At 42.0% G+C, this 20679-nt stretch overlaps 1 protein-coding gene across 2 annotated transcripts in view; it reads right to left on the reverse strand.

Annotated features, from left to right (window-relative positions):
- TAFA5 (TAFA chemokine like family member 5) overlaps positions 1-20679 on the reverse strand; it is a 712037-nt gene that overhangs the window by 107144 nt on the left and 584214 nt on the right. The gene's annotated exons all lie outside the window — the stretch shown is intronic.

A 20679-nucleotide genomic window follows, 5' to 3' on the forward strand; every position in this document is an offset into this window, starting at 1 on the left:
TTATAGATTCATTAAAGTACATGGAATTAGCAATCTGGGAATTGTCCTGTTATGACAGGTGAACTAGCATGGAAAATGCTTATACATTGTAACCATAATAACATTGCTTATACATTGTAACCACTAGAGTTGGTATGTGTCAAACATTTGAGAAATATTTTACTAATGAAAATATCCATTGAAAGGAAGATTCAAATTTTCCAACAGTTCTCCTAAACAAAACCTCTATGAAAAAGAGCAAAATGTGAAGTCACCAGTAGTGAATTATAAAACTGGTGCTTCAAAATTATAATAGATAAACCCACAAATACCAAATGATAAAACAAATAAGAAAAGAGGCAAAGGGAGGATAGAAGCTCCATTCCCATCATAAGTATACAATTAATGGCCATTTTAGTTGTCTCCAAAACCTGACCTTACTCCATCACATTACTCTGTTGAATAATTGTCTTCAATTGAATTATTCTAGTGTAACTGAGAGCAGAATTAGGCCTATTATGTGTAGTTATGTGGGCCATCAAGAAGTTAATTACTTACAGAAATCAACTTCAGTTGAGTTGAGATTGTAGCAATCCATCTTATCCTGGCATAAAAGAAACCTTCCACATTTAGCAATGTCTGGTAAAACATTAATTCATGCTTCCACACAGGGATGGTTGGCTTGCATTTCCAGTGGATCAGAATGATTCATTTAGCAGCAGCTTTGGATCTTTCCTTTTCCCACCGATTGATGAGATGTAGAGAAATAATGTTACCCCAAAAGAAATGCATATAAATCATTGTTCATAATGATCCTGGGCATCCAAACAATTTGCCTTAACTCTCCAAAGTCTTGTTGCTATTTGGAATTGCTGGACATTCTCTGGTGGAATATTTTTTCTATTGGGGAATGCTGATTTGTTAAAATTGAGTTGCTTCATGGAGCTGGCTCGATTTTGACACAGTTGCTATGCACAGGCAGCCTTCCTTGGAAACCTCCTAGTTCACCTGTCCAACACGTCAGCATCCCACCTGCAGGCTGGTGGGGAGCTAAAAGCCTGGAAGCCCCATCTCCCAAACTCCTAAGCTCCCAGACTCTTCTGAGCCTTCACAGCTCACCTGGCAGGCTGCCACAGAATAGGGAGCCCAGGCCTTCCACATGTAAATAAGGCTCCCAGGTGTTATCCTCCCCTCTGTGAGGTATTAATCTGTGAGCTCCCATTCTCTTATCAGAAATGTGGAGGGTAACAAAGAGACAGGGCAAGGCAGAGAAGGGCCATAAATGCAATTGATTTAAATGCAATCCCCATTATAGTAATGAGATAATTTGCTGTCTTCTCAGGATTTCTTGAGTAAAAGTAACTTGGTGGCTGCGCAGCAATGCTTTCATGAAAGCATGGCAAGGTCCCTCAAAGAGCTCATAATAATATATGTAAATTAGTATGCAGTGGCCATATGCAAACTTTAACCTGTGGTGAATGAGCAGATGGAGGTCCAATATACACCATGGACCATATTTTTCCAAATAGCCCTACTCCTTGTTAATTTATTTGTGACTTTCTAGAAGAAAGGTTTGTATGACTGGATTTCCTCACTTTCTTTAATCATTTACAGAGAATTTGGTTCTATGAGATCTATTGAGCACCTCAGTATTGCTCTCTGAGAAAGCAGACCCTTCCTGGGTATACCCAGAATTGCAAGGAACCTCACTACCACCTGCCAAGTGTCAGTTCCCCAACTCCACCACCCTGTGAAAACAGAAGTACTGCTTTCCACTGCCTTCCACAGGTCCCGTGCTCTCTTTGCAGGTTGATGATAAGCACACTCCAACTCCCAAGTCCTCCGAGTATCACCCTAGAGTGCCCAACCCTTAATCCACTGGACAATCGCAGAATTCCCAGATCCTGTGCTCCCAAAGGAACAGAACATGCCAGCTTAGCAGTTATACCTACATGCTCAACACACAGCATTTAGATATGTTTATAGTAAACACAAGAAGTTTATTTAACAAAGAATAAAGATTCAAATGATAGCAAGTTGAAATATTGAAAACAAAGGGTTACTGTCGCAGGTCATGCATGCTCCGTCCCAGTTTGGGATGGGGCAAGGGTTATTATAGACCCCAGGCCAAGTCTGCACGACTCCTCTGGGTCCCGGAGTAGTGTGGCCTAACAGCCAAAGTCAATATATTCGCCCTCTCTATAAGGGCGGGGTGGCCTATTAGTCAGAGTCCATATAGTTGCCAGTGTTCCCTCTAAGCTGCACACCTGTGTGGCCACACAAGAGTCAGTCAAGTGCCGTGCCCTTGCTTAGTAGAGCCACACACATCCGGTGACTTGTGTTCAGGTGCCCCTCTCCCCCTGCTCTGCTGCCCTGCTGGTCCTGCCCTCTGCCTTGGAGCCCCTGGACAGCTGCTCCCAGGATCCTCCTACTTGCTGTGCAGAACGGTGGGGAGGGAGGGCAGTGATGTCAGGGTGTCCCCCTCCTCCCTCCCTCCCTTGAAACCCCATCTCCGCAGAGCACGGGAGTGGGGACAGGGCTTGGGAGTTAGAGGGAGCTGCTGGTGGTTGCTGCTGTCTGAACGAGCCTTCAGACTGGTGAGTGCCTCTCTGCTTAAAGAGAAAGAGTACAATCTTTCATGCACTTCCCCCGCAGCCAGCAAACACACACTCTGTTCCTGTCTCTCTCTCACACACAGTCTCAGCCTCACACACACATACACACACACACTGTTTCTGTCTCTCTCACACACACACACTTTATCTCTGTCTCACACACACACACATACACTTCTCTGTCTCTCTCATGCACACACACACACGCACACACTCTGTCTTTCTCACACACACACTGTCTCTGTCTCTCTGTCACACACACACTGTCTCTGTCTCACACACAGGCCCACCAACAATGGGGGGCAAAAGGGGCAATTGCCCAGGGGCCCAGGTGATTTAAAAGGGCCCAGGGGCCCCTGGCCGCTGCTACTGCTGCAGTAACGGCAACTGAGAGCCCTTGACCCTTTTATATTGCCAGGGCAGGCCGCAGGGCTCCTAGGTATGCGTGGCCCCTCCGGGGCTGGGCATCACACTTTGGGCGTCTCCGCGGGCTGGCACGGGGTCAGTCCCGGAAGTGACGGATTTGTCACTTCTTCCCTGGGCCCGGGCCCTGCCCCCCCTAAGGATGGCCCTGGCCCTGGGGCCCAGAATTCCTGTCGGCGGAGCTGCTCACACACACATACATACACACTGTCTCTCTCTCTCTCTCTCACGCACACTCTGTCTCTTTCACACTCTCCTCCCAACACATACTTGTGTTGCTACTGTTACTCCTTGATACTTCCTGCAGTGCACATATATTCTCTGTCATTTTATTCTTTCAAAGTGCTGTTATTTTATTTTTTGACTGGTCTATGCATTTCACAATTTTATTTCTCTCTAATGCTTAAATTTAATTCTTTGAGTAGCGAGTTCTAAAATGCCTAACCTGTCCTGGCTGGAGTAATTATCCATATGGTAACCCTTTAAAATATATATTATATTTAGGTTTTTTCTTTCTACTCGGGGTGCACATCCACACATTATCTTGATATTGGTGCCCATAACAAAATTCATTCTGCACATGGATGGAAAAAAATAGAGGGAACATTGAAAGTTGCCCTCTCCATCAGGGCCGTGCGGCCTAGCGGCCAGCCAGTAGGAATGCCCTCATGATCAGGGCTGGGCGGCCTAGAGGCCAGCGTCAACAGGGTTAGTGAGGTGGGCCGCCACCTCAGGATGGGCAGCAGCCAGGATAAGAGGACCTGGGCCCTGCCTCTCCACTGGGTCCCAACCCATGGCCACCAGCTTGGTGGGATCCAGCCAAAACACGTTGCGCTAGTCTCTGATTCTCCAACCACCGTCCAGCAAAGACTCCCTGGGTTGCTTCCTACCTGCTTGTCCACAGCTTGTGGTGTTGGGGTTCCCCCAGGCTCTCCTTCCTCTGTGGTATCCAGAGCCTGGGGAGCATGGGTCACTGCCATCTGGCTGACCTTCATCAGGATCCTGCAGCACACCTCCTTTCCCTCTGACAGATTGAGCCCTGAATGAGCTGGGCTCCAGCCAGATCATGTCCAGCAGGGTAAAGAGGGTGTGGCCTCCTTGTCCCAAAGAGAGGAACTAACCCCTGCAGTCCCCAGTGCGGGGCATGTATGCCCTGTCACAGTTACATGTAAAATAACATCATAACACATATTCTAGAACCTAGACTTACTTAACTATACACCCACTGGCCTAACAAAGTTTATCTGACCCCAAAGTCATTGCAATGTTTTTCAGCCAAGCCTGGCTGTGATCTATTTTTCAATCAAACACACTGTCAGCTTTCTTACTAGGTGAAGGATGCAGAGCGAGTTCCTGTACTTACAGTTATAGTCCAAAAAAACATTGTCTTCAATTGTAAACAGGACTCCCACTTGCTAGTCTATTTCTTCCTGTCCATTTCCTCTCTGGAAGATTCTACTATCCCTTCATTAGCATTTGGTTCAGACTGTAAATGGGCATCCAGTGTGACCCATACAATACTCAATTTACATATATAGACAGACAGATAAACATTGCATAACTGAAACAAACTTGTTCATCACCTTTTGGTAACCAGCCAAACTTCACAGATCTTAAGAACATAATTTTCAGTTTATATACATAATGCCTTTCATATTATCCTCCATACATTTCATAAAAATTATGATAATCAGTGTGACACAGGCTTTCAATATAGACCTCCCTTTTCATGAGCTATTATGTAGAGACCAGACCCAGAAGTTACCTCTCACCCTATGCACCTCTTGCCCTCTGCCAGTTGGCACCAAAGAGGTCCCTGGGTCACAATAGTGCAAATGTATCAATACAGAAGAGTAGCTGAAGAAGCAAAAGCAAGACCACTAGAAAGATTTTATAAAATACACTGAGAAAAGTTATCAAAAAGAGAGGATGACAAATACAGCATGCGGTAGGGTAAAATGCTTGCATACTATTCTGAAAGGTCTTCTTAAGAGGATCACGGTATATTATGCTATGTCACATTTGCTCAAGCAAGTTTGGTGACGTACATGAACATTAAATAAACACACCTGCTAATGGCTAAGTATAACTGAAAGTTTTCAAACAAATTAACCCTAGGTTGTGGTCTCAGTAGTAATAACTGATTCATATTTCGATGCACCAATGAACAGCCACCCTAGATAATGGTGTTTTGTACTGGGAAATGTGAATGAGTAGGTAAGCATGAAGGATCCTGAGAATAGTGACATCCTATTTAATAAAAAAAATAATGGAAGTGCTCTGGAGTTTGGTCAGTTTCTCTGCTCAGACAATGACTTCAATGCAGCTATGTCAAATTATACCATCTGAGAATCTGGCCCAAATGGATGGCCCACAATAACTGAATAAACAGCGGAGTCCTTCTGATGTACTTAAATGCTAATGAAATAGAAAGACACTAGGAGGAACAGTAGGAGAAGATTCACTTGAAGCATCCACTCCAGATAGAAAATTAACTTTCTTTCTCCATCAGCTTATTTGCTTGATAGATAAAATGAGTAGTTAGGAAACCCATCTCTTCAGATGCCTCATGAATTTGATGAATGGAAAAGTATATTTTATCTCACAGCCTTTTCTTAAATGTAGAAATTAACAATCCCAGGTTGCTTTCCATATTTTACAGGAAATATATTATCCATATGCCAATGCAGGGGAGGGCCATCAAGAAAATCAAATATAAAATCACAGTGATTTAGTTTGTGAAGCAAAGAATAAACCTACAGGCATTGAGATACTACAAATTAAAGCAAAAGAGAATTGTCTTACTTTTATGTGCACATGCACCTTGAAACACTCAAATATAAATAATCATGATGGATAAAATAACTGAAAGCAGAAAGAATTTCTGTCTGTAATGAACAGAAAAATGAGAGTTGGAAATTACTAAAAACCAAGGATGACAAATAAATACTAAATACAATAAACCCTTCCTTTACATCCAGACATAGCTTTGCAGCTGTAGATGGCTGAGTTCATAGAATCATAGAATCATAGAATATCAGGGTTGGAAGGGACCTCAGGAGGTCATCTAGTCCAATCCCCTGCTCAAAGCAGGACCAATCCCCAATTAAATCATCCCAGCCAGGGCTTTGTCAAGCCTGACCTTAAAAACTTCTAAGAAAGGAGATTCTACCACCTCCCTAGGTAACGCATTCCAGTGTTTCACCACCCTCCTAGTGAAAAAGTTTTTCCTAATATCCAACCTAAACCTCCCCCACTGCAACTTGAGACCATTACTCCTTGTCCTGTCCTCTTCTACCACTGAGACTTCATTTATTCTTTTTTCCCTTAACCCTACTGTCATACCATACCCAGTAGTCCAGAAATTGATCTCATCGGTGTAGGCATAGATCTCACTGGGCATGAATAAACTTGCATATAGATTGATTTGAGTACCAGGGTGTGAAACAAGGGTGTGAAAGGCTGTGTGCTGGAGATGGTGTTTTCAGGCTAGTGAGACAAGTGGGAGCACCATGAACTGATAACCTTGAAATGTAGATAAATGAAGGACATAAGTGATTGGTCCTTACGTGAGCTGTATGATGTCCAAACCAATTAGATTCAAGAAGTATAGATGTTAATAGCAAGGAAAAATGTATATAAACCATGTATGTGTAACATGATTTGGAATTGTGGTATCACCCGGTGCCTAAACCCCTTGTCTCTGGGCCTGGCCAGTGTGGGCATAGAGCTGTTACATGCCGAATAAAGTAACCTAAATGATGAGCTGGAGTCAAACTGAGTTTTTGGATCCCAGTGAACTGGATGAAGTATTGTCCCAGAACTGGACATGGTGTGATGGAGAAGCTGAGTGGAAAAGGTCTCGGTGGGAATCCCAAGAACCTGCTCAGTCTTGGCCTGTTTCGCTTTTATGACTTTTAAAATGTCAGTTGTTCAAATTATCTCAATTACATTCATACTGATAGTCTATGTAATTATAATAGTTTGTCAAGACATACTGTTTATTGCTCATTTTGGTTAGCCCTTCCTCTGCCAATAATTTTGAATACGTTCTCCCACATAACTGCACCTTTTGTGAGTTATGAGTGATAGCAACTATTGTGTTTCTTTAGTTTCATGCCAGTATAACTCCACAGAAATCAGTAAAATTATACTGACATAAAACCGGACTAAAGTTCGGGTGGTGAATCAACCCCAGTGGTGAATCAACCCCAGAGTATCTTCTTTGTACAATGTGTCAGGTTACTAAACATATAGTATATGGTATAAAGAAAAGGAGTACTTGTGGTGCCTTAGAGACTAACACATTTATTTGAGCATAAGCTTTCGTGAGCTACAGCTCACTTCATCGGATGCATTCAGTGGAAAAAAAAAATATGGTATAGCAAACTGTGGTCCTCTAAGTATGACATCATGGCACAGCATGCAGGCTTTTACCCTGCAACATATTTTATGCGTCAAAGTTGGTTAAAAAGCAAGACACTGGGCTGGTGTAAAAAGATACAACTTCACAGACTTCAGTAAAATGGTAAAAATTACTTTTCCGCTCATTATAGTGCATGGAGCTGAATCCAATCACACCCTTGAGGATCTGGCTCAATAAATTAAAACATAACATGACTTATTTTGAATTATAAAATGCTGCTAAGAAGTTTAGCATTCCTCAGGTTGGGATATGTGTATACACTTATTTCAGAGACAGAAGTACTCACCTACTTTAGAGCAGATGGGAATAGAGAAGTTACTGAAAAAGCAGAAGCAGTTTATCCCTTTTTCGTCTCCCAGATAATATGCTTGACTTGGACATCACAGTATGTGACAATATTTGATAGAGAGAAAATAGTGAAAAGTCAACTAATAATTCATTAGAATACTTTCTGATGATCACCTAAGTTTCCAAATAAGTTGCTAAAAGATTTTTATTGAAGTCCAAAATTACAAGAAAATAAAGTCAAATGAGCCATTTTATTATTTCACATGAGTTACAATGAGAAAATGGTATCCTTCCTATGGAAATAGACTGATTAATTTTCCACACGCTCCCAACATTTTATATCCTTTTGATTGATCGTTACCTTATTTTAGCACTTTTGCCTTTCATGGACTGTTTCCCACAAGGAAAGTTACCAGTGGGGTCAGATTGTGAATGCTGGGCAGCACAGACATAGCAAAGTCCAGTCCCTGTGGTCTTTAGTCACTGTCTGATGTCTTTGCAAGATGGTTCGATATAAGGGTTGAAATTTTGGCTTCATTGAAGTCAACAGCAAAGCTCCCACTGACTTCAGAGAAACCAAGATTTCACCCAAAGTCCTTTCCACCTTTTCTAACACTGTGGAGGTATTCAGTTTAATACACCTCCTTCTACTATACAGTTCATTAACTTACCTGAGTGTAAATAAGAAGTATGGGCCAGATTTTGAAAAGTATTTCTGCACCTAAAGATGCAGATAGATGTCTAGAAGTATTTTCAAAAGCATCTAGGCACTTGAGGCCAGATTTTTAAAGGTATTTAGGCACCTAAGTACCATGGAATTTAAGTGCCTAAATACCTTTAAAAATCAGAGCACTTTTGAAAAATCTCACTAGGCACATATCTGCAGCTTTTGGTGCAGAAATACCTTCAAAATGAGTAAATGAGACCCATCAGTTTTCCTCTTTAACATTATGCTATAATCATCTATAGACATCTAACAACACTTAATACGCATTTAAATAATTATAGTCCAGGCTAAAAAAGCAAACAGGGTAGTATTTCTTTTAATAATGTGCTGCTTGCCAAGGATTCATTGAAACCACTAGTTCTGGATAATCCTTTTTCTAATTCTATGGATACTAAAAAAATTGACTTAATAATAATTCAAAATTAATAGCCTAAAAGTAAAAAATATATCTTTCCACTTGACAAAGTCCAAAGGTAGAACACAATTTGAGCTAGAGACCCAATGTGAGAATGTAATGTAAAATATCACTTTCTGTAATCTTCACTTCATGAGTCAGTGTTTCTTAGTGTTAATAATCTACTGTAATAATATCAGATTGGTGTGGGATGGAGGAAAAAATTGGATCTAGTGTGAGCACAATGGAAAGGCATGCCAGGAAAAGGTTTACCAGCTTTTTCGAGATTCTTCTCTCCCAGCTTTGTTACAACGAAAATTGCATCCTTATATTTTCAGTCAATTGCCTGGTTTATGGAGAGATGCTTGCTACTAGAAACTCCCTTGATTTATTGCAAAATCACATCAACAAAATTATTTATAAAATAGTACTGTATTTAGATAGCTCTTTCACCACAAAAAACATCCAACAATTATTTAACCTGTGAACTGTCAAGATAATCAAATGATGGCTCTATGGTTAAAATCAAAGCCATATTTATGATCAAAGAGATCCTGCAGTTAGCTTTTGTTATTCACTGATATTTGTCTGCAGACTTTGACTAAGCTGTTTGGTAACCCAGTTATTCGTTGAAGAACTTGTTGGTGATTTGCAGCATATTCTGTCACAACTGACCTTGTCACTATCTTTGTAAATGCAAAAAAGGACATATATGAGTTCAGTGTATTGGCATTTTCTCTGATGTATTAACAGTGATGAGGAAAACAACTGGATAAATATTAGACATTGATTTCCTTTTCATTCCTGAATACTCTTTAATTAGATTTAGACAGTAAACAATGCTTCTGTATCTTACCACAATATCTGTGTATATTTCTAAATGTTAGTTGAACAGAATTGTTGGTGTTTGTGTGTCATATATATATATGTAATCATGCTGTAAAGTTCTTTAAAGTGGCCCAGTGTATCACTTCTTTTGCTTAAAACCCCTACAGAATTAAAGAGGATGGAAATCTACTAGCATATCTTCTAAGAAAGGAAGGCAGGGAGAATGCATTGGAGAATAATGATAAAATTTAATGTCTATGCTGCAGATCAATGTTGTCTGTGTCCATGAACTAATAATGCACAGTTATATTCCATGAGTTACTCTTTTGTTATTCCATGGCCACCAGTTTATCTTTCCTACCACAACATCTACCAGGTTGGTACCAAACAAATGACTATGCATGTCACTAACATTTTCTCTCTATATTTTTTAGACTGCTTCATTTCATCAATTTCATTCAATGCAATTGCCTACTTTGGGAGTGGATCTGAGACTAAGTTTTACAATGAAAAAATGGAACAGTGCAAAAGCAGGAGCAGGAAGAATTGCAAATATTTGAAACCTAATACCATTTCATTATTTCTATAGGAGTTAATAGGCAAAATTGTTCTCTGTTACTCCCAGTGGGTGGAATAGTTTCTGCCTTCATGGGTGATATTGTCCACCATGCCCACTCGGGGAAGAAATCTACATTGTCTGAAAATTACAAAATCAAATAACTTCCCTGTTAAACGTGCACAGCTGGATGTTTGCATCACTGCTGCTCTCTGAAACCTTATTTTCTTCCTACTGTTGTCCTTTTATCTCCTTCCCTTATGTTTCTTTTCTTTTCCCTACTTCATGCTGTCACTGTGGTGCTGAATCCCAATGGAACAATGCTTAGGGTAAGCCCTTTAAAATGTGAGTATTATTATTTGTATATCATTGCCATCCACAATGTACTAGGCATTAGCCAGACATATAGGAAGACATGGTCCTTGGCTGAACAATTTGAAGTTTAAGACAAGAAATGTAGGGAAGAGAAGGAAAAAGGATACAAGCAGAACAGAAACCACATTATATACATTATATCTGTATATATGCCATTTTAAAATTAATAGGTTATAAGGCTGGAAGGGCCATTGTAATCATCTAGCCTGAGCTCCAGAATATCACAGGCCACAGAACTTTCCTGAATTAATTTCTGTTTGAACTAAAGCACAACTTTTAGAAAAACATCCACTCTAGATTTAAAATTGCTAGCGATGGAGAATCCACCACAACCCTGGTAAGTTTTTCCAATGATTAATAACCATCACTGGTAAAAATTTGCGCCCTATTTGCAGTGTGAACTTCTACCTGTTGGATCTTGTTATATCTTTGCCTATTAGATTGAAGATATCATTTTCAAAGTTTTGTCCCCCATGTAGGTACTTATAAACTGATGAAGTGAGCCATTAACATTCACTTGAGTAAGCTAATTTTAAATCATTCTCATGGCTCTTCTCTGAACCATATTCAGAGGTAACATAACCTCCCTACTCCTACTTGAGTTTTCCATTTTGCCACAGCACTGTACTGGAGCCCATGTTCATCAAATTATCTGCCATAAACCCCCAAGTCCTTTTCAGAGTCACTGCTTCCCAGGATAAAGTCCCCTCATTGTGTAAAAATGGCCTGTATTCTTTGTTCCTGGATGTCTGCCCTTAAATTTGGCCATATGGAAAAGCATATTGTTTGCTTGCATCCAGTTTACTAAATGATCCAGATCACTTTGTATCAGTGACCTATCCTTTTTCTTTGCCATTGCCCCGAACTTTATGTCATCTGCAGACTTTGATTTTATATTTTCTTACAGGCCATTGATAAAAATGTTAAACAGCATATGACCAAGAACTGTACCCTGCAGGATCCCACTAGAAACACGTCTGCTCTATGGTGATTACTAAGGTTATGATTCTGTCACTAGTATTTTTAGTTAAAGTCAGGGACAGATCATGGGCAATAAACAAAAATTCATGGATGCCCATGATCTAGCCCTGACTTTTACTAAAACTATCCTGGGGGAGGGGGACAAACAGAGAGCTGCCGGGGGTTGCAGCGCACCAGCCCCAGGTGAGGCTGACCCAGCCCCGGCCACTTCTCTGGTAGGCCAGGGAGCACAGCTCTGGCTGACCCAGGGCTGGCTGCCGGTCAGCTGTTCGATGGCCCTGGGACTGACCGCTGGTCAGCTGTTCTGATTGCTGCTGCTCCAGAGTTGGCTGCTGTTCCAGTGGTCCCAGGGCAGCTGCAGGCCAGCTGTTCCAGGGACTGCTGCTCCAAAGCTGGCTACTGCTCTGGCTGCCCCAGGACTGACTGGGGTCACTGTTCTGGTGGGTACTGCTTTTCAGCCCCATGGCTGGCCGCCAGTCAGCTGTTCAGCAGCCCCAAGGCTGACAGCTGCTCCGCCCTGCCCCAGAAAACATCATGAAGGTCCCAGAAAGTAATGGAATCTGTGACCCCCATGACAGAATCATATCCTTAATGAATACCTATTTACAATGACATTTTGTGACCCGTCAGTTAGCTAATTTAATCCATTTAATGTGTGCCATGTTGATATAGTATCATTCTAGATACTTAATCAGAAAGTTGTGTGGCACAAAGTCAAATGCCTTTCAGGAGTTTAAGTCTATGACATCAACACTGTTACCTTTATCAACCAAACTTGTAATGTCATTAAAAAAGGCACCAAATTAGTTTCACAGGATCTATTTTCCATAAACTCACCTTGATTGGCATTAATTGTATTTCCCTTCTTTAATTCCATTATTTTTCCTGGGATTGATGGCAAGCTGACAGGCCTATATTACCCAGGTCATCACATTTACACTTTTTAAACACTGATACAACGTTAGTTTCTTCTAGTCTTCTAGTCTGAAATATATATAAATATACATTAACAGTGCCAGATTGCCCTTCCACCTATCCATTATTAATCAGCCAGCTTCCTGTAGGTGTTACCAAAGAAGTGGGTCTTAATGAGGGATTTGAAGTAGGAGAGGATAATGGTCTTTCAGCTCAGTATGATATGTTAATAAAATCTTACCACATTTTTAAGTACCAGGCAGGTCAAGTTATCTCATTACCTAGGGGTAGTTTGGTGTTCTCAGTTGTAGCTATAAGCTGAGTAGTTCCTTACTTATACAATTCTAATTCACATACATTTAAGCTCTTATAATGGGATTATAGCTCTATGATGACTCATGACAGGCAAATAGGTATATTCTCCTTTTGCATCTTGCAGCACCCCATTAGCATTAAAGGGAGTTATGCGCAAGTGACAAGAGGAAAATATACCCCACAGTCTATTAATACAAATGGCGTCTTCCACAAACAGTCTTCTAAACAGCAATTTGAGTGTCCTGAAGCTCTCAAGTCATTCAGGAGAAATTACTCTGATGTCAACAATTGAGCAGCACAGATTCATCGGTTCCCCCCAAAGCACTCACAAGAGACTCTCAACAAGGCCTTTTTTTGTTTTAGTTAGTGGAAATGTCTTCCATTCTCAAGCCTATTAACTTGTAACAATAGAAATAATAGCAGCTGAGACAGGTGCAGAAAGTTTAATTCTCTTCTTGTGAGCTTAGAATTTAAAAAGGGAGTTAAAAAAACTCATGATAAAAAGGGTATTAAAATTCATGAATGCCAGCATAATATAATTTTGTTCTGCACAGTTTTTCAGGGATTGTTGTCAGGTTCTATTCCACTGTTAGCCATCATTAACAGCAAATATGACAGATACACTAATGAAATCGATTTGGTCGTGTTATCAATTTAATTCAAAAAATGTAACCCCATTTTATCATCATGTAGGTTACAAAGTCAGAGAGGGTAAATGTCATTTGTCACTGTGAGTGTGTATTCTTTTGGAGTCGCTAGTAATTAAATGTAGGCACACTGGTGTTCTGGTTTTTAGCCTCTCAACTCACAAACTTTGTTTTAATTACTCCAGCCAAAAGCACGGTTTGAAATCATCCAGGTGGCTGAAATGTTGGATTGTAAAATCTGGAAAATATTCAGTGCGACTAACTTGATATTGTCTCGAAATCTGATATATTCTAAAGATGAGAGATGGCTTAGTGTGCAATATATTCTCTATTCACCTACTAAGGAACTGATCTATTCCTGACACACCTAAAACTCCCCTTGGAACTAAGGCAGTTTGGAGGGTATGAGTAATGCAGTGTGAGCCTTTAAGGTGTAAATATTTTTCCTATTAACAGTAGGAGACCTACACATGCACAGAATCTTATCAGACTGTAATACACCAATACTGGTTTCCTTAAATGGGCCCCCAGTAATTTCTTGCTAGGGAAAGAAACACCTAATGAAACAGTGATTGCAATTTATTGTGATATCATTTTAAAAGTCTGATTGTAAAATTAACATCTTAAACTATATACTGGTATTGCAGATGTCATCAAGTGCTGTTGTATCACACAGCCTTCCAGGTTCTATTCTGAGCATCTGAGCAAACCGTCAGTCCTGGGAGAACTGTGTGCTTTCGTTAGTGTACAAGGTTCAGGGGTGAGGGAAGGAGAATTTTGTCCTCTGCCATGGGCTCTGCTTAGCCTCAGTTCTTGAGGCAGACTTGCTCTCTGTGAAGCAGACTGTGGTGTTGGGCGAAGCTTCCTGAAAGAAGAGATAGTCCTGCAACCTATGGTGACTACCTGTATTCCAGGACTGACACATACATGTGTAGATTAAACAACTTTCACATAGACCATACCCAGACTCCACACCACTGATTCTTCTCCATCTGCAAGGCCCCAGACTCATGTTAACCCTCGGCATAGGGGAACACTATAGTACAATAAAGATTTGAGGAATGTCATTTTTAAGGGGTGAGGCCCTTTAAAGAAGACCCACAATTCTCCAGGCAGGAAAGACATAGTGGTAGCGGCAACCACTGCAGGGGTCAGCGCAAGAAGATAGCCAAGTCCCCTCTGACCTCTACAGAATGTTGACTTCAGAGAAATATGGCTGCAGTGGTCTCCCCTCTCTGTTGTCCTCCCAGGAGCACTGGGAACTGTATTTTTACAGGCTCAGATGCTCTGGTGATGTCAGCAGATCCTGTGAGCTATTCTGTGAGGTTGACAGGCTTGCCAACCCTCCAGGATTGTCCTGGAGTCTCCAGGAATTAAAGATTATGTCATGTGATGAAATCTCCAGGAATTCATTGGGAGAGTGACTCCAGGATGGGGGTAAGTTACTGAGTAGTGGGTTACATAAGAGGCATGCCCTAGTGACACATCCCTGGCTCTGGACTTCCAGGCCATGAGTGTACACTTCATAACAGATCAATGGATTTTCTGCTATCTTACACCTGAAAGCTGCTGGGACCCAATCTTGCTTCTGAACAGCAGCAGTGAGAGTGAACAAGCCCTTGGTGAGGCATAGACTTCAGAGGATTTATGCCTTCATACAGGGAAGTGCCTGATCTTCTGAGTTAGGGGGATGGTTTACACTTTAAAATTGAACTCATGGTAGAAGTGGGGTTGCTGGTGATAGTCTATATAAGAAAGGAGGAAAAACAAATCCATCAGTGCAGTGATATAAAAATAATATGTGGTGAACCAATGGTGAATTTTTCTGGGAGTTTGAGGGAGAGGCAAATATAGAGGGAGCCCAAACCATTAGGATTTGATAGGGTATTTAAAATACTATAAACAAACACATGATCAAATGTTTTGGAACCACTGAGTTATGGATGTTGTTAGCCTATGATATTATATTATAGTACAGGTTCCAAAGATTTGAGTGGTTAGAGCAGGAAAAAGGGAATAAGAAAATATGTGGCCCATTGCTGGTTCTTTATGCTTCAGTTTACCAGTCTGTAAAGTGAGGTTACCACTATTTACTCATTGTTAACTCAGCTAAAATTCCTCCAGGGACAACTGCTCTGGCACAGGTCATCCTCACGTGCCTTGTTTTGCATGTGTTAGAAGTTATGAGTTATACTGGGTCGAGTTCTCGTGCTTGCAATTCAAGAAGGATGTTGTTAAATTGGAGAGGGTTCAGAGAAGAGCCATGAGAATGATTAACGGATTAGCAAATGTGCCTTACAGTGATAGACTCAAGAAGCTCAATCTATTAGGTTAACAAAGAGAGGGTTAAGGTGTGACTTGATACTAGTCTGTAAGCACCTACTTGGGGAACAAATATTTGATAATGGGCTCTTCAATCTAGCGGACAAAGGCGTAACAGAATCCACTGGCTAGAAGTTGAAGCTAGTCAAATTCACACTGGAGATAAGACATCAGTTCTTAACAATGAGGGTAATTAACTGTTAGACCAATTTATCAATTGTCATGATGAATTTTCAATCACTGGCAATTTTTAAATAAGTTTTTTTTTTCTAAAAGACATCCTCTAGGACTTATTTTGGGGATGTTCTATAGCCTGTGTTATACAGAAGATCAGATTAGATGATCATAATGGTCCCTTCCAGCTTTGAAATCTATGAATTTGTGTACACTATCACTATACCTTCTTTTTGGCATAGCTTAAATCCATTCTCAAATCATGGCCTTAAACTGCTACTATCAGCCCCATCCCCTCCCCCCCCCGGCTCCTGTCCCCTGACTGCCCCTGGAACTTCCGCTCTGACTGCCCCCCGCAGCCCCATCCAACCCCTCCGCTTATTCCTGACGGCCCCCCCGGGACCCCTGCCCCATCCAACTACCCCTTCTCCCTGTCCCCTGACCACCTCCGGAACCCCTGCCCCTGACTAACCCCCACCGCCCCATCCAACCCTCCCTCCTTCCTGACTGCCCCCCTGGTACTCCTGCCCCCATTCAACCCCACTGTTCCCCACCCTCTGACCGCCTCACTCCCTATCCACACCCCCGGCCCCTGACCACCACCTTGAACTCCCCTGCCCTCTATCCAGCCGCGCTGCCCACGACACCAGGACAGACAGCCACACCACCGTGCAGCACAGAGCACTGAGTCAGGCTGAGCTCTGCAGCTGCGCTGCCCCAGGAGCTCGCAGCCTCGCCACCCAGAGCATTGCACTGGTGGCGCAGTGAGCTGAGGCTGTGGGGCAGGGGTCAGGGGCTAGCCTCCTGTGCCAGGTGCTCAGGGGCTGGGCAGGAGGGTCCCGCAGGCCGGATGTGGCCCGTGGGCTGTTGTTTGCCCACCTCTGTCATAGTGGCTTAGAAGATGCCTTCCATCTTTTACAATTAATACATTTCTTATCATTTGCCTTTATTTCTTTTACTCCATTTTACTTTCTACTTTTGTTTTTCTTACCTCGTTTGCATTCGTATTTCTTTGAACCTGGCCTTTCAATATTTCTTATATGCATTTTCTTCTGTCTGATTACACTTTACATTTCCTTGTTCATCTGTATTGCTCCTTTTGGCACAGTGCTGCCTTCTGACATGTGGATGTGTTTCACTATGGGTGAAATCTGATCCAGCTGCATAGAGCCAAAGTAATCAGGCTCTATGTGGGCAAAATGCTGAGGGACTGGGGAAATGACATCCAGCCCTCAACCAGGGCCAGGACATAGGGTTGCTGCATAGTCCTCTGTAATCTTCCCTCCATGCTTCACCTGCTGTTCCAAGTCTATGTACTAATAGCTGCAATCCCTCCATGCCAGTTGCACAAGTTGATGCCATTGGATTCACATAAATATGGATCTCATTGCTTCTCCCCCTGGCCTGCCTGAGGCCAGCTGGAGACTCCTTATGCGTGCATACAAACCCTAGTACAGATGCTTCACTGCAGGTGCAGTGATCATACCTGTGCAACAGTCAGCTTGACAACACAGATATCAATGTGCACCACATTTCGAAGAGCAGTCACTATTCTCTTCTTAAAACAGCTTAACATCTTATTGACCTGGTTGACCCACAAAGTGGGCAAACACATTCACTGAGCAGTCCATAATGATGCCTTGAGGTCACAAGTAACTGAGAACCCAGTTGAATAAACAGGTAGTTTGAATTGTTCCTTGCATTCCACCACCTTGCACTTGTTTATAATCAATTTCATTTGCCATTGTGTTACACAGTTTCTCCTCTGCTGTTCCTCACACTCATCCCTAGTTTTTACTAACCTATATAATTTAGTAGTGCCAGCAAACCACATAATCACAGTGGTCACCCTCTCATCCAGGATGTTAATACATATACTGAACAGCAATGGCCCTTGTGTTGATCCACCCCCGAAGCAGCCCCTCATTAATCTCTGTCTATGGTGAATATTGGCCATTTATTTCTACTTATTTTCTATCGTTAACCAGGTTTTAGTCCATGATGGGACTTTATCGCTCACCTGATGGCTGTCGAGTTTCATGGGGCTTATACACATGAATCAAGAGACGAATATACCTTATTAGCAGCAGTACAGAAGGCAGATGAAATGGCATCCTTTTCACTTTCTATTTCCCTTTTCTGTTTTTACTCTTTTGGCTCCCCTAGCACTTAGACATCAACAATTAGCTAGCTGAAATGGAGAATCCCTGCTATAGTTTTCCTGACTCTTTTGTTCTTCTTTTAATAATTCCAGTGGGAAATCTAATTGGCCTAAAGGCTTGTCTTTATTGCTCAGTGCTCGAGTTAGTATACTGGACTTACTGTTTTCGAGCTAGCCTAGCTTTAGTGAGTGTGACAACATTGCAAAACAACAGTGGAGCAACACAGAGAGATTGGATTAGCAGTTGTAACTCAGGCTGCTGCATCCTCACTGCATTACTAGCCTGAGCATTTGGAGCATTACTGCTTCAACCGGCCCCCTTTGGCAGGCCAGCTAGTTCAAGCTTAAAGCTAGGATCACTTAACTCGATCCAGAGATATGTGTGTGTGCACAGAAGTCTAGTTAGGGCTAACACTTGAATTATGGCTCAAGCTAACAATGCAGTGAAGACAATCCCTAAAGTCTCTTCAGTTTAGATTTACACTCACATTCCCATCTCAAATCCTGTAATGTTTCTCCCTAAACAGTCAGAATTGTCCCCCTTTTTGTGTCCATGACTTGGCCTGGATTGTGCCATGTATCTTTAGGAGGCATACCTCCTTTTTTACACAAAGCAAATTTAACCTGTGGAATTCATTGCCACAATATATCATCGAGGCTGAGACCTTAGTAGAATTAAAAACAAAAACAAAACAAAAATGGATAATACAATTGTATGGATAATCATAACACCAACAGTTACATCAGGCAGAAAAAAATATATAAGGAATAACCCCCTGATGCTTTAGGGCATAAGTCAAGCTCTAACTGATTGAAGTTCAGAAGCAACTTGGATGGGTTATTCCATACGCGGTCATTAGGAGATTCTAGCAGGAATTATCTGCAGGATAGTGGACTAGATGGACCACTCATCTGATCTGATATGGCGATGCCTGCATTCCACTGGTGTCAGTCCTCTAAAAATGGCCTTGTGTAAAGAAGCATTCATGTAACATGCCAACAAAATTAGTGCCCGAGTTATATCCATCATCATATGCACATACTACATACTACTAACTCATCACTTTTCATTAACCTCTATGATTTTTGCTGTCATCTTCATCTGTAATTATTCTTTCCTATAAGCAATCTTTTCTAAATTCCTACTATCAGCTTACTGCCATTATTTACTACTATTCCTTGGTATAGTCAAGTACATTTCAGCATCAGTCTGCAGGGGAGGGTGAAAAGGTGGCTATAAATCACCTTTGCACTGACTCAATCCTGAGGCCACCTGGGTGCCAAACTGGTCCACTGCATAAATCAGAGCAGCCTGAAGACTGCTCTAATTTTCATTGGTTACCAAAGGCCCTTTAAATGCTAGCAGGTATAAGCTACTTCCCATGCTCCCAATATCAGTGTTTAGGAGCGAGGATGATGGTACAGGAACTCTGCACTTCCTGAGGATTCCCCTGCATGCAGGAATCTTCCCCTGGCTGCACCTGTTGTGTTTTGGACTGCATTACAGAGCAGGAATTGGGGCTCCTTCTTGCAATTTCCAGGCAATTCTACCTAATTTTCCAAAGGTCCATTCCAAACCTTTCTAAAGGAGAAAGCTATTGTACATCTTACTGATTCAACATTTCCCTTGACACAGTGCTTAATCACAAACGCCAATGACTTCTATTTCTCTGCCAAATTTCAGTTCATCCCTTAAATGGATATTTATGCTCACACTTTCAAGTCCACTTTTTAATGGAACTTTCTTTGCATTTGTGACATACAGACATTTAAGAATACCCTTTCAGCTAGCCCCAAATACTCTCTTTCTGATATTTTTTTTCTGATATGTGGAGGGAGGAGGTTCTTGACCTCAAGCGTTACCATGCTAGACATTCACTGTGAAATACAGTGCTATTTTTCTCCTTGAATTTTAGTTGAAAATGCTTCTGTCTTCCCTTCCTAGGTACCGGTATCCAATTTTGCCTTGTCTTGTTCTGTCCACCTGTTCATTAGTTTAGACTATCAGAGCTGTGTTTATCCTTTAAGCCAGTGGTTCCCAAACTTGTTCCGCCGCTTGTGCAGGGAAAGCCCCTGGCGGGCCGGGCCGGTTTGTTTACCTGACGCGTCCGCAGGTTCGCCTGATCGCGGCTCCCAGTGGCCGCGGTTCGCTGCTCCAGGCCAATGGGAGCTGCTGGAAGAGGCGCGGGCCAAGGGACATACTGGCCATTGCTTCCAGCGGCCCCCATTGGCCTGGAGCAGTGAACCGTGGCCCCTGGGAGCCGCGATCAGCCGAACCTGCGGACGCGGCAGGTTAACAAACCGGCCCGGCCAGCCAGGGGCTTTCCCTGCACAAGCGGCAGAACAAGTTTGGGAACCACTGCTTTAAGCCAACTCATGTATTCCCTTTTGGTTCAGACATAGCTAATTCTGCTTGTACAATTCTTCAGCCATGGTACTGCATTCTTTATTTTCTTATGGAACTCTAATTAATACTCAAGACGATGATTACTAGGCCATATTACATAAAAAATGTGAGGGTTAAAGATTTACACAAAAACATGTGGGTACACT

This window comes from Natator depressus, chromosome 1 (genome assembly GCF_965152275.1).
Source record: "Natator depressus isolate rNatDep1 chromosome 1, rNatDep2.hap1, whole genome shotgun sequence".
Classification (NCBI taxonomy): Eukaryota; Metazoa; Chordata; order Testudines; family Cheloniidae; genus Natator; species Natator depressus.